At 40.6% G+C, this 13,904-nt stretch overlaps 1 long non-coding RNA gene across 1 annotated transcript; it reads left to right on the top strand.

Annotated features, from left to right (window-relative positions):
- The first annotated feature begins 1,404 nt into the window (after window positions 1-1,404).
- On the top strand, window positions 1,405-2,015 carry LOC143898007 (uncharacterized). The gene is made up of 3 exons (XR_013257077.1): window positions 1,405-1,561; window positions 1,638-1,778; window positions 1,952-2,015. It is a non-coding gene; the product is annotated as an uncharacterized LOC143898007 (long non-coding RNA).
- Window positions 2,016-13,904: the final 11,889 nt, after the last annotated feature.

Genomic DNA, 13,904 nt, shown 5'->3' with positions numbered 1-13,904 from the left:
CGAGAATGATTTAGAACTTCCGCACAACTTCCGGCAACGGCGAGAATGTTTGAGACCGGTTTCCCGCACAGCTCTTGCAACGGCAAGAACGATTGAGAACGATTTCTCACACAGCCCTCGGCAACGGCGAGAATGATTTAGAACTTCCGCACAACTTCCGGCAACGGCGAGAATGTTCGAGACCGATTTCCCGTACCGCGTGTATCGGCGAGAAACGTTCGAGAAACTTCCGCACAGCTTCCGGCAACGGTGAGAATTCCACTCAGCACACGAGGCAACGGCGAAATCTCACTCAGCTCTTAGCAACGACGAAAGGTAGATTACCGCGCACGAGTGTAGCGCGTTTTATTCCCGCGGAACCGTCTCGGAACCGAAGGGTGAAACCGAATGCTCGAGAACGCGACGATCGAGAAGATCTATATCCCACTTCTGAACTGTAAGGGATGGCTGGCTAGGCCACAGGTTATTGCAGGGAACCAACGGGCAATAACAAGGCCGGTGTATTGTCAGGATAGGAAATATGAAGGCGAAGTGAAGAGTACACTCCTCGATGCAGTAAAAGTGCCTTTTCATGGTGACGCTCGACGCTCATTTTTAGCGGCAAGAAGGTCGCATGACCGCAATTGACGCCGGCGTCAATTGAAATTCATGAAAAGGAAAACAGCGTCAAAATTTCGGCGTCTTCGCGCTGCTTTGGCTTTGGGAGCTTTTCAGCAAGCGACACAGGTCGACACAAGCATCGTTCTATCTTTCTTTTTTGGTAATGAGCAACAAAGATAAAACGATACTTGTGTTGAGTTGTGTCGCTTGCTGGAAAGCTCCCTTTGACGTTTAAAGCTGAGAAAATCCAGCTTTCTTTGCTTGACGCTAGCATCAGATCGAAATCACGTGATCTCGCGATACGCTGAAACGGAGCGTCCCATGAATTCGCACCTTAAGGCTCTTATTTATTACGCACTCGGGTACAAAAGATCGGCGACGACCGCACGTGACTATCTCGGGCAAACGCCGGAACACGAATCCTCTCGGTAGCCGCCGCTACCGGTCAGTACGTTATATCCCACTCGCGTGGAGGGGGTCAGCCAATCATCACGCAGAGCGTCGCTGGGGTTGTCTGTTAGGCTGAGTTTCCACTGAGCGCATCACGCGTCGCGTAGTCCGAGTTGAACCAATAAAAACATCCCATTTTGATTCCGTCACAAAAATGTAATGAAATGGGATGTTTTGATTGGTTAACTTGTGACGACGCGACGCGTGACGCGCTCAGTGGAAACTCAGCCTTAGGGTAGAGCTCTAAAAAAGTAGGTATTCTCGTCCGCCATTTTGTATCCAATCATATGTGAAAACATAATCTTTTCGTAAACGTCAATACGCTTTTCGGTCTCGTATTCTCAGGTTCCAAAATGACTGGCTGCGTTGCAATTAATTGCAGTAATTGAAGCAAAAAAAGTTTCAACTTTTTCGAATTTCAATAAATGTAGAGCGACGAAAAAAGTGGCTTCAAAATCTAAATCTTCGCCGTGAACAGTGGATATCAAGCAAGTCAGGTTGTGTATGTGAAGTAAGTCCAACGCTGTAAAAGCAAAGCATTATTTGTGCCCCATTAAATTGAAAATTAATTGTTTTCTTTATTACAGGTACACTTTGAGGATTCACAGTTCGAAAGTAGACGTGTCGACGGTTGGAAAAAATTAAAGCCAAATGCGGTTCCTACTTTATTTCATGTTCCTAATCCACCTCGCAGGATTGATTTACCTCCAAGGAAGTCTCCATACAAAGTAAATAAATTTTCGAATTTTGTCAAATGTTCAGAATGTGGTAGTCGTAGATCTCGAGCTATACCGACTTTGGAATCGAGCTTGTGCTTTTCATCAAACTTTCTTCTTTTCTCTTATAATTATACATTCTTGAATATATGCAACATATTTGATAGCATGTCAATGGTTTTCAGAAGCTACGAAATGAAGTTGCTGGCACATGTGCACAAAAAGTAGCAGAAGTTCCAATTACTCCAGCTCCAGAAATAGTAATATTATTCGACACACTTGTGGTTCTTAATAGAAATTGTTGATTTTTATTCAAAAAAACTGTAACATTGTCCAAAATGTTGTAGAACATGGATTATGCTGCCCCATCAAACCATGATGTTTTCAATGAAGTGGAAATATCCAGTAATATCCCAAAAAGTTTACTGTCATCTGACAATGAGCAGACTGCACAGGTGGAAGCCGGTTCGTCTTTGGAGGAGGAAAATGGACACTTGCGAAAGACGCTTCAATCTGCACAGGTGGTAGCCGGTTCGTCTTTGGAGGAGGAGAATGGACTGCACTTGCGATCAACGCTTCAATCTGCACAGGTCGTAGCCGGTTCATCTTTGGAGGAGAAGAATGGACACTTGCGACCGACGCTTTAATCTGCACGGGTGGTAGCCAATTTGTCTTTGGAGAAAGAGAATCAGATGCTACGCAGCCAAATAGACAAGATGAAAACTGCAATGGAGTCATTTTTAAACAAAAAAGCAGTCTACCTTAAAAGAAGCGTTTGTTGACATTGCGGCTGAAAGTGTCGATTCGACAAAAAATCATGTCGAGCTTGATGTGCACACTATTACGTTTAGTTTTTTTTGCGATATTGTTAGCGAATACGATGCAAAGAATGCATTCTATTTGGCTGGAAGTACGACGAATGCAGTTGTAAAGCATATTTGCGAAGAATGTGTTGCATTTTCGTTGAGGAAAAATTTACCACAGAGTGATTTTATAAAAAAGCGAAACTATACACGACAGCATTGAATTTGGGTGGCTTGAAAGAGCCTTGTTTTGAAACGTTCAATTTAGTTTTACATTCTGACCATTACTATAAAATCTACAAGGATTTTATTTTGAGAAATGGAAACTCCAGACTCATCGAATGCATTCATAAAAATGTAGAAATAATTTTTCCCACGTGCTGTGATTTAAAGAAAAAAAATTATTAAGCATTTTTTCACTGTTCATTCGTTTTGTACCAAAAATTTTTCTGAGAACAGCAAACAACAAAAGAACGTTTTTGGGTCTGCAAGCTTAAAAAAAGCTTAACCAAAAAGTGCTTAAACATATAAGTAAACCCTTTGAAACTGCTTGTTACTTTGTAATAAATATTATATATGGTCTATAAATATGTATTTTATGAAATAAAGTATTGTTTTTAAAAATTAATTCCTTTGGAGATATTGTGAGCATGAGTTTTTATTAGTCAATGTACATTATTATTATTATTATTATTATTATGCAGTTACAGTGTTATTTATGGAGTAACAATCTTTTAGAAAATGAAATTTATTTTATACAGTTCAAAATCATTTTATTTGATACAAAAAATAATTGTCAAAAAAGCAAGTAAATTATTTGACATTGTGCTGTTGTAAATATTCAGCAACTTTCGGATTATGAGAGAACAGTTTCAAAATAAGATGTAACCTTTTCAGCTTACTCTTCAGGTAGAAATTTTCGACAAACAAGCTTTCAATTTTTTCATCTGTGTAATACTCTTGAAGCTTATTAGAGTCCTGAAATGAGTGGAAGTACATTAAATATGATAAATGAAGCATTAAATTAATTCTATTTTTTTTTAATTTTTTAGTTTTATAATTTCTTTATCATTCTTACATTTTAATAAACTTGCTACACATATTTTATAACTTATTATGACAATTTATTGCCTTAATTATAAACATTATTTGTAACTTTTTATAAGGCTTACATTTAGCTTACAATTAAATGTAGACTTACAATTAGTATGTAAGACCGTGGTTAAAGCCAAATAGCGCGCGCGAAGCGCGCGTCTGTAGTGTCTAGTATGATAAATGGAGCATTAAATTAGTAAACAAAAGAAAAAATTAGAAATTTATGCGGCAATTATCTCAACATTTGGCCCAGGATGCGACGTACTTGGATTTTTTTTATTGTCCTTAGTTGACATTTTTAGCAGACTCTTCAGGTAGAGATTTTCGAACAACAGCTTTCAATTTTTTCATCTGTGTAATACACTTGAAGCTTAGAGTCCTGAAATGAGTAGAAGTATATTAAATATGATAAATGAAGCATTAAATTAGTAAACGAAATAAAAAATTAGAAATTTATGCGGCAATTACCTCAACATTTGGCCCAGGATGCGACGTACTTGGATTTTTTCATTGTCCTCAGTTGACATTTTACAAACAGCCAAATACTTAATCTAAAAACACAAATATGTCAAAATGTGACAAAACTGCAACATGAAAACAATTTTTTGCGATGAGTATTATTTAAATAATATACCTTCTGCCCTTGAAACTACTGCTCCAAATACGTACAATGAAACGGAGTCACGATGTGTCGATTTACGATAAATACGACACTTATAAAACAAATTATACTGTCGCACGTTTAAGAACACACGTTTAATCAATTAAGAATCAATTAATACTTATTTTCAGTTTTACAGAATCGATATTTCAGCTTTATTTTTACATTAATCGCGAGACCGAAAAGCGTATTGACGCTTACGAAAAGGTTATGTATTCACATATGATTGGATACAAAATGGCGGACAAGAATACTCACATTTATAGAGCCTTAGTTAGGGCGCTGGTGTAATGTGTTAGAGGCGCTGGTGTCTTACGGCGCAAGGCGCGCATGCGCGGAGCGCCGCGGTGGCAACGCTTGTAGCGCGGGAAATTCAAACGCTGAATACTACCTTAGAGTACCTTTACAATTGTGACATTTTCTTTTTATCAAAGAGAGATTTTATAATAATAATGATGAGTGATAAGAAACATAAAGTGAGGAGTAATGTGGGCAAAAATAAAGGACAATTTGTGAAAATGAAAGTTGATAATAAACCGTACGTTATGAATGAAGTGTGACATGAGCGCACAGCTTGCAGCGCCAGCGTTGCCAAATAAAGGCCCGGACACATAGAAAAACTTAAGCAGTAAAACTCAAGCAGTAAGCAAATCAGCCAATCACAGTCAAGAACTTAAGGCACGGCCCTAAGCGGTAGCGAATCCATACCGTTGATTTCTTACTGCTTAAGTTTAACTGCTTAAGTTTTTCTATGTGCCAAGGCCCTAATTCCTTGAAAGTCGCCATCAAAAATATTCATCTATAAACCACATTTCAAGTCAACTTTTAACATAAATATTTTGTTTAAATATTCGGTGACTCTGTATTTTTATCGGCACTATCGAAAGTATAGAGTTTAGCAAATATGTAGCGCAGTTAATATTTAATATCTTAAATCTTAAGATAAACAAATTATTACATTGAAATGTAGAAAATAGACTTTTTCGATAACGTCACATATAAATATCGAATTTTCAAAATCATAATTCTTTTTTATATGTTCGGTAATGTGGTTTAATTTTTTTCTGGCGTAAAGATATGCATTTTAACTTTCTTGTACCAAAAAATCAGTTAATTCTTAAGACTTTGGTGTCATGAAAGGAATACCTTAACTTGCATAATGCATATTTAATAGAGGTTAAGCAACGCTGTTACTACGTTTACGCGAGCGTTACTTCTGTAGTAACTTACGATATATTACTCGTTTACGCGGAGTAAATTATCGTAAGTTACTACAAAATCCCGAGCAAGGGAAAATCCCGTCGTGAGACAGGTTAGTTTTACCCTACTGATGACCAGTCATTGCGATAGTAATCCTGCTCAGTATGAGAGGAACCGCAGGTTCGGACATTTGGTTCACGCACTCGGTCGAGCGGCCGGTGGTGCGAAGCTACCATCCGTGGGATTATGCCTGAACGCCTCTAAGGCCGTATCCTCTCTAGTCAAAGGTGGCAATGATATCTCTAGGAGTCTCGTGAGTCGAAAGGCTCAAAACAATGTGACACACTACTAGGCGGCCGGTCCCCCTTAAACGGGGAGACCCGGTCGTCGCACGAGCCCGGTTTGCCGTACGGCGCCTCTGCCCGTCGTCGGGATCTCACCGCTTACGACGGCACGGCGTCTAACGGTCGAACATGAGTTTCGCGAGTTCGATGTCGAGACTCGGAATCGTCTGTAAACGTCGTTTATGCGAGTTACTACAGAAGTAACGCTCGCGTAAACGTAGTAATAGCTCCGGGGCGAAGCTGAAGGCAGTAAGGCACTAATTTTCTCTCATCCGAAAGAACTAACTTCAAAAAAAATACTGCATATTTGCATAAGATAATTTAAATTTCACAATAATTTAAGGAAGAGCATAGGTACCTTAGTTTCCTTCTAATTTTAACAAATTATTAATATCTACATTATTTACAATAAAATTCAACTAATTATTTGAAATATTATTTTGTTTGCTTGAGAATCTGGTATCAGCTAATCAGATGCATGTGCATGATATATTATCAAAACATTCTTATATTAAATATTTTATATCTTATATATATATATATATATATATATATATATATATATATATAAGAATACTGGGAATCTGTAACTAAAAACTTTTAGAACAGTGTTTTATATTTCTACAATGCACATTTAATACTGAATATGACTATTGACTATGACTATCTGATTCTGTTCTGAGTTCTGGTTCTGACTTCTGACTTTTGTTTATTTGAAGGTCACAGATAAGGAGATTAAGGCCGGTATTCATAGTTATTTAAGACCGTCTTAAGTTCAATCTTAAGATGTAATGAACCAATCACAGAGCCGCATTAGCGTCTTAAGACGTTACTTAAGACGATCTTGAAAACTATGAATACCGGCCTAAGAATCAAGAAAGTACACTTAGAGATAAAATGTGTGATTGAAATATAAATCCTTTGATATCCTATTATCCTATACTATGTCTATTTATGGTTTCTAAACTTTATTTGCAGAAGAATATATAGGGAAATACAATAAGTAAGCAAGCAATAAAAAATTTTTCTATTAATAAGCAACACTTTTTACCTTTTACCTTTAACCTTTAACTGCAAGCAACACAAAATGTCTTGTGATCATCCTGCATGTACATACTCAAGGGCCGATTTTTATAGAACGGTATTCACACTTCACAGTTCACACTTTTACAGTCTAATCTTGGGGTCGATTCTGTATCTTTTTTGTAGTGAAAATGCGACTTCGCGCGATTCAGTAATTTTCATCATGGTGGAAATGCGAGCCATCTCACGGGAGTTCATTCGGCAAGAAATTTCTTGTCGAATGGTGAGATCTGACAGAGAGAGACTGAGAATAGAGCGAGAGAGAAACTATAGGGTCTATAGGAGTGTCGTGACGCACTTTTGTGATGGTTTAAGGTTAAGCGTTAGGTTTCGTTGTTTCGTGCAAATTTTCGAAAGTAAAAAGTGGAAAATGGCAATATACGTGGCTGCTATTTTACTACTTGGTGCCGAAGAAGATGATGATTTGGAACCACGCAATCATGTAATGAGAATCCAACGAAAGATTCTTAGAGACGTATCCGATCCATTCTCCGTCCCTGATAATGAATTTCGTAGACTGTACAGGTAATTTAAAAGATATTGTTCGGGCGTCGCTTTCCGACGGTCGCCCTGAATCTGGATTCCGCTCAGAGTTGAGCGAGAAGCGTGGATAACACGAGTCGTAAATTCGCGGGAGGAATGAGGATTAAAACACTCGGAACACAGATTGCACAAAGAAATATATAGTCTTTATTTCAAGAACGGAAAGACGCGAGGGGGAACAACGGATCGTGCGCCGCGGATTCGGAAATCTTCTGAGTCGTTCGTACTTTTCTGCCAGGTATCGCGAACGGAAATCTTGTCTCAGCTTCTCGCATCGAAGCCTCTCGCGGAGCGGAGATCTTATACGCGTCGAACGGAAATCTTGAGCGCGCGGCAGAAGAACGATCGCGAGCGGAGCACGACCGGAAGTTTTCGGACCCCTCGCTAAGTAGCACACTTAATGAAAAAATATAAGTAACATTGATCCGCACTTTAAGACGAACCGAGCGAGTAGCGATTCAAGCAGCGATTTAAGAGGGAGAGAGCCGTGCTGTCTTTAGACGAGAATTGATACTCGACGACTTTCGGCTATGAGTTCTGGCCCACGACTTGAGGCTAGGAATCCTCAGCAACGACTGACTGTCCGGCGGGCGAGTTCGCCGTTTACTCAAGAGGGTTGTTTTTCAGGAACGAACGAGCGATGAGAGCTGAATCGCTATTCGTCCGTATGGTCATATCACGCGTCACAACAGCCGTTTCCGGGCTTCGACACATACGGGAGCACTCTCGTAACGCGTGATCGCGATCGATGGGCTTCGAGGGCGCGGGGATCGCGGGGAACGTATGTTTCGAACAAGTTCGACAGAGCTCGAACCACATAAACATCGGTATTTCTCGATGTTAAATATAATACTGTTTTCGAGCCGATGTTTCGCGTAGAAAAGTTCGACGAATCTCGAATAGATATTTTTATATTTAAAATCCTTATTAGTGGCAAAGATTTTACGTTGCAGTGTGTGATTTCATGCTTTTTATATGTTTTAGACTAACAAAGGAAACAAGTCGTATGCTAGTCAAAGAATGTGCACCATTTATGCCTCAGAAGTCACGAAAAACTGCGATATCTGATGAATTGCAAGTACAATATATTTTAAATTTCTCATTTATGTAACGTCATTAAATTTTTAATGATTTCTCTAACCTTGATTCCATGTTATTTCATTTAGATTCTGGAATCATTAAGCTTCTTTGCATCGGGTTCTTATCAAAGAAGAGTGGGCCAAGATTTTTTAACATGCATGTCTCAAACTTCAATAAGCTATTCTCTTCACGCAGTTGTAAATGCACTAAATGCTATGATGGACAATTACATTCGTTTTCCAGTAATCGCTGACAGGATTCAAGAAATCAAACAAGGGCAAGGGTAATGATTGTGTGTGTGTGTGTGTGCGTGTGTGCGTGTGTGCGTGTGTGCGTGTGTGCGTGTGTGCGTGTGTGCGTGTGTGCGTGTGTGCGTGTGTGCGTGTGTGCGTGTGTGCGTGTGTGCGTGTGTGCGTGTGTGCGTGTGTGCGTGTGTGCGTGTGTGTGTGTGTGTGTGTGTGTGTGTGTGTGTGTGTGTGTGTGTGTGTGTGTGTGTGTGTGTGTGTGTAAAATACATAAGAGACCGAACCGATACACCCTGCAGAAGACACCTTTATACTCAAAAAAACCTACCCCCGGACGACTAAGTATTTTGGCTATGCTAAAAATGATTTGTTCCATTTCTGAAGCAGAAATAATTCCGCAGGGTGTATCGGTTTGGTCTCTTATGTATTTCGTATTTGTCACTCAAAAATGTCTCTGTGCCCCCAAAAAAATGAGACAAATTATTTAAAAAAAATCGCTTCAAGAACGTTCCAAACTTCAACTAGCTGAAGTTAATTGTGTTGAAAGCAATATAGAAGATTCGTATTTATACGGACTTGCGTTAAAATTAATTGGCAGCTTTTAAACAGCATAACATCACATTTTAACGAGTATCGGGACGAAAATGTTTAAATAAGGTGTGTGATAGACCGAAATAAATCATACATACAGATCTCTGGTCATCTCTGGTTCCACATATTTCTCAGTCGGATGCAACCTGATGGCTTGTTCGCTGTTCAACCTCATTCGAATCTAAGTCCTGCGAAAGTGACTGCTTTAGACGGGATCGACGTGGCTCGATACGCGTCTATGTATCTCCTGGAAGATTCTGCCTTGCTGGCTGGATTGTTTCTGTTGTGAATTAATCCTACAAGTTTTGGAGAGCATTATATGCCAGAGCTGGAACAAAAAAAAATTAATCGAAGGAAAGATTTGATCCAACATAAAAAATTATAGTGCGCACATACATCCAGAGAGCAAAACATGTTAATTTTGAGCTCATATTGTATTTATGCATCTTCGAAACATATGTAAATAATATACATCGATATGGGTTTAGCTACTTATCTGACATTTGTCTGTTCTTCATTTTGCTCCTTTCCATCCTCCTTTTCATGCTAGCATCATTTCGCACAGGTTTTAAGCTATACATTTGACAATAATGACAAATTTGTTCCAATTTGAAGAATGTCGAAGCTGCAATTAACAGTGAATTGCATTTACCTAGATATATCACTGTGAATTTCATATTGTTTATGTACGTAATATTCTTATAGAAAATAAATACTGATTGTAATACATTGGCCAGTGATTAATTATTATTGCTCATTAATGTTGTTACAAGAATAATAAAATTACAAAGCAACAGTAATTTGTTAATTTATTACAGCACCAGTATTAATTTCTTATTATCTTACTGTATAATTTATCCACACATCTATACATCTTTTTATTTATTTTTATAATACAAATTTTCTCACCTTGTTATTGTACGATTTTTTATTACATTTATTTCAACGACACACATGTAGCCTATCTAAAAAAGATGTTTATAAAATATTTATTATTTTTTCATATACGGCGAGCACGCATATGTCAAGACACGCGCTTATGGTGTCGGCCTAACCAACATATTACTACTTATTCAGTGTTACAAATTCACGGAAGATTAATTTGAGTTACCTAGGGATTTTCGTTCGTGCCAACCCTATCCCCTCTCTTTTTATGGAAATTGTCTTGTAACCGCTTCGGTGCCAGTTGCGAAGGATGTAATAATACTTCCAATGGTAGTTGCTATCCTTCGCAATTGGCAATGGGGCATTTGCAAGCTATTTTGGAATGGTCCTTAAGGATAAAAATATTATTCTATTAAAATAGGCCTGTTTGTTTTAGCTAAAATGTTTGTACAGTTTATCTTTTTTTTTCTAACTTAAAAAAATAAGAGGAAAGATGAACCGTGCAAGAAGTTCAGCTGAAATAAACAGGCCTATACATATATATAACTTTTTTCTAGATTTTTCGAAAAAGGTGGTTTTCCGGGGGTAATTGGAGCAATAGATGGGACACATATTGCTATTTTTCCACCTGAAGCTGAGAGAGAATATTTATTTATTAATAGAAAGTTATACCATTCATTAAATGTGTTAGCTGTAAGTATGTAAATATTCTGTATATAATGCTAATATATATATAGAAAATATAATATAATACTAATAATACATAATAAATTACTAAATGTGATGTGATTTCAGATTTGTGATTCCAATTGCGAAATTCTTACTGTAAATAGTACCCATGGTGGCCGAACACATGATGCTCGAGTGTTACGATCATCGAGAATATTTGCTTATTTAGAACGGAAACACAGAGAGGGTGAAATAAATTCATGGCTTTTAGGTAAGAAATTATATTGTCCAGTAATAATATTGTTACGCCCGTGCTGGACACTGAGTAGAGAAGTCGGGGAAAGCTGTGAAGCGCGCTCCTTGACAACGGGAGTTTGTTTATGGATTTATTGATTTTCTGTCTGGCGGATTTTTGGAATCCGCACGCGTTCTGTTTTACGAGCTTAGAATAAACGCATTTCTTAAGTTCTTTTGAGTTCTCTTTCCTTTTGCGAGTTTCGCAAAATACGTGCGCGAGTGTGGAGTGCGCGATAGTGTAACGGCGGCGAGCTTACTCGACGAGCGAAACATTTTGGGGGCTCGTCCGGGATACGAGGCGACGAACGCAGTATCCCGAACAGGATGACGACCACGCACACCCCGCCGAGGACCCGTTCGCAGGCCGCGGCGTCGGCAACAACGGAGGCGGGCGCGACCTATCCGCAGGATGCGGGGACGACGGGGGCAGAGGCGGGTGCTTTCGAAGTTGTCTACTTGGAGCTTCAAAAGTTGCGCCAGGAGCGGCGGCTGGAGCAGCAGGAGCAACAGCTTTTCCGCAGCGAGTTGGAGGCTCGCCTGAAGGAACGCGATGCTACGGTGGCACGTCTTCAGGAGCAACTCGCTGTAGATCAGCTAAGTCCCTCCAATAATGTTTTTTGCGGCGGAATTTTGAATGAGGCGACGCGTGAGATAGGCGCGGGTGAGGGCGCGTGTGCGGGGCGCGCCGCGTGCGGAAATTTGGTCGAGCCGTTGCATGTGATGGGCACGGGCGAGGGCTCATGTGCGGGGGCGCGTGTGGAGGTTCGACTGAGACGGCGCTCGGTTATAAATTAAAGCCCGACACGTTCGACGGGACTGTTCCTCTGCGCGAATATTTAGCACAGTTCAATTTAATTGCGCAAGCGAATGGCTGGGTGGAATCTTCGAGAACCGTGGCTTTAGCCTTGAGCTTAAGAGGGAAAGCGCGTGCCGTATTGGATGGGGTAACCGAATTCGAGAGCCTTCGTTATTCTGAATTAGAAGCTAGGTAAGCTGAATTAGAGTTGCGTTTTGGCGAAGCGCATATGTCTCAAACGTTTTACAACCAGTTCACTAATTGGAGACAAAAACCCGGAGAAGATCTGCCCGTTTTGGGAGCGGATTTAGATCGTTTATCGCGTTTAGCCTATTCGGAATGCTCGGCCGAGGTGCGGGATAAGATTGCGTGCGCCCAGTTCGTTGCGGCGCTTTCTGACGGTTTCGTAAAACGAACTCTTCAGTTAGAGGGATTAACTTCCTTGAGAGCCGCCATAGAGAGGGCCATGGCAATAAAAGTCATCCAAGCGAATAGTTTTTCGCGGAAATTTGAAAGTAGAGATCTAGGAAAAGGCAGAGCTGGGAACGACATTAAATCGGCGGGGAATGAGAAAGATGGAAAGAGTTCTGCAAATTTTAAGAAAAATTCGGGTTTCAGGACGAGATTCGGGCGTGAGGAAAAGGAGTGCTGGCAGTGCGGTGCCAAAAGGCACTTTCGGTCGGAGTGCCCTTCTCTAACTACCGAAGAGAAGGGAAACTTGAAATAGCCGAGCTCAGCGGGGCATATTCGGCTCAGGGGTGCAAAGGCCCTGCGAAATTAAGTAGGATAAGTAGCGGGTTAAGTGATTTTTGTTTTCGCGGCCGAGTTAATGGCCGGACTTGTGTCTTTAGAATAGATACGGGCTCCGATGTGTCGGTATTTAGGGAAGATTTGTTAGGTTCTTTGCAATCACCCACTCCTGTAGAGAGATATTTCTTGACCTATCCAACGGGAGAAACGGTTTCTGTAAAACATAGAGTGGTGGTTGGAATCGAAATAGGAAAATTTTCTTTGGATTTTCCGGTAATCATAGCGGCCATAAAAAACGAGTGTATTCTAGGAGCGGACTTTCTTTCAAAAATAGGGGAAGGAAGCGTTTTCTCTTCGGTTTTTGAGGAAACGGTGTCAGAGAGTCAAGAAAACTTTTTCTGTTCTCGAATTTGTAGTTTTGATAGGGGAATTCCTTTTTTTTCTTAAGGAATTCTTTGAGAAAAATTCCGAAACTCTCAACGCTTCTCAAAAGGAGCAGTTTGCAGTAGATAAAACAATAACAGTCCTAGGCCGGGGATCTCAGGGGGGGTGAGGGGCGGGGGGAGACGACTCGTTGGTGAGGGGGAGCGGGGCGGGGGGAAGGACTCGTGGGTGGGGGGGAACGGGAGGGAGGACGACTTGTTGGTGAGGGGGAGCGGGAGGGGGGAAGACGACTCGTTGGTGAGGGGTCTGCCGGGGGGACGACTCGTTGGTGAGGGGGAGCGGGGGGGTGGGGAGTCGGCGAGGATATCGGGACATGTTTATTAAATATTAATAAACATATCGTATTGACAAGAGGTACCGCCGAGGGGGGGGTAGATGTCCACTTCTACGCCGAGGGTGGTCCCCGGGGGGGGATCGTCACTTTATCGGCGCGGGGGTATTACAAAGGCGCCGTTCGGCTGCTGGAATTTTATCGGCGAATATAAACAAAACAGCGAATTAGACATTTGACTCTGCAATGATCTCACCCTTCTAGAACATGCGAGCCGCCATTCGGTTACGGCGTCTCACTACAAAAGCGAGCGTCGATGGCCCTACGACGGTTTGAAGATAAAATAGCCGAGGTAAACAATTGATAAAATTTGTCACCGAT

This window comes from Temnothorax americanus, unplaced genomic scaffold (assembly GCF_048541705.1).
Source record: "Temnothorax americanus isolate GAGA-0224 unplaced genomic scaffold, ASM4854170v1 Scaffold218, whole genome shotgun sequence".
Classification (NCBI taxonomy): domain Eukaryota; kingdom Metazoa; phylum Arthropoda; class Insecta; order Hymenoptera; family Formicidae; genus Temnothorax; species Temnothorax americanus.
This window is presented reverse-complemented; position numbering and strand designations above follow the sequence as displayed.